Source organism: Sinocyclocheilus grahami, unplaced genomic scaffold, assembly GCF_001515645.1.
Source record: "Sinocyclocheilus grahami isolate Dianchi unplaced genomic scaffold, SAMN03320097.WGS_v1.1 scaffold4312.1, whole genome shotgun sequence".
Classification (NCBI taxonomy): domain Eukaryota; kingdom Metazoa; phylum Chordata; class Actinopteri; order Cypriniformes; family Cyprinidae; genus Sinocyclocheilus; species Sinocyclocheilus grahami.
This window is the reverse complement of record NW_015509277.1, coordinates 1,580-2,778: the sequence shown is the minus strand read 5'-3', so window position 1 is coordinate 2,778 and position 1,199 is coordinate 1,580. Positions and strand designations below refer to the sequence as shown.

General features: G+C 40.2%; 1 long non-coding RNA gene across 1 annotated transcript in view; it reads right to left on the bottom strand.

Annotated features, from left to right (window-relative positions):
• Nucleotides 1-840, bottom strand: part of LOC107576771 (uncharacterized) — a 3,078-nt gene extending 2,238 nt beyond the window's left edge. The window contains exons 1-2 of the long non-coding RNA XR_001608118.1: nt 628-840; nt 235-513 (exon numbers count right to left, since the gene is read on the bottom strand). This is a non-coding gene — a long non-coding RNA (uncharacterized lncRNA). The remainder of the gene's footprint in view (nt 1-234; nt 514-627) is intronic.
• Between the last annotated feature and the right edge of the window lie 359 nt (nt 841-1,199).

The window sequence follows — 1,199 nt, the reverse complement described above, 5'->3', positions numbered from 1 at the left end:
GCCCCAGTGACAGCTTTTGTACCTTTTTTTCTGAGAGTGTATTTTCTCAGTTGACAAAATGGGAAAACAATGGATAAGAGAACAGCAACAATGATCAAATTAACTATGAGTCCAAAGACTGCACCTAACACCCACAGGCTACTTTTAGTGAAATCCTCTAAATCATTTAACACAAAATACCCATCGCTGTAATCCATGTCATAATAATCTTCATAATAATCATCATCACGTAACCCCAGCTGATAGTGGTTCAGTCAGAGTCTGGTGCTTCACCACACACTGATAAGTGAGATCTATCAGACGGCAGGATCTGCAGGCTCTTCATCAGCTGAAAGGATCTGTCTGTGTTTGGTCTGATTCCGTGCGAGTTCAGCTGCTCATCAGGTAACGGCGTCTGATCGCGTCTGATCTCCATCTGCGCATGTTTAGGGTAGAAGCCTGTGGCCAAACACACCAGAACCTGCTGGCCTAATGATCCAGACGCTTTTACAGAAGAGTAAACCTCAGGACGAGCTGCAGGACACACAGACACGATTCACTGAAATAATAAACCACCATGAAAAAACTCATTCAAACGATAATCCTACAGATTCTTATGTGAACAACTGAGTAGTGAGATAAACTCACATGCTGTGATGAATTTTCCCTCTTGTTGAAGGTCAGTGAAGCTGGTTAACGTTTCCACACATTTCCTCTCCAGACTGATTCTCTGTTCCAGATGAAGCCATGATCAAGGACTAAAGGTTTCCAGAGCATAGAGAGGTTAAAGGTCAAAGTCTCTCCATCATAGGCATATTCATCAGTGCCTTGAAGAAATATTACTGAACCGTTAGAGAGAAGTTCAACCGCACAGCCGTGTCTCCACTGAAGAACATGAAGATCTAAATACACACACATAATATGACAAAATTCATTCAATTTGACAGTGATATTATTTAAAATGTTGAACATTGTTTCATTCAAATACTCTGAATAATACATATTTTGCATGCTGGTTAATGAATATTTACCTGTGTCGTTTATCCTATTATCATTTCTCTGGTCCATCAGTGCGATGAGGTTGATTTGAAGCCATTGTTGTTTATAATTCAACTCATCACTTTCATTTCTAAAGAGTCTCTCAGATTCCTCACACAACTGTGTCCAGAAATCTGCTTGATTCACACTCTCACAGAAACTCATCTGTATGTCACTGAGTT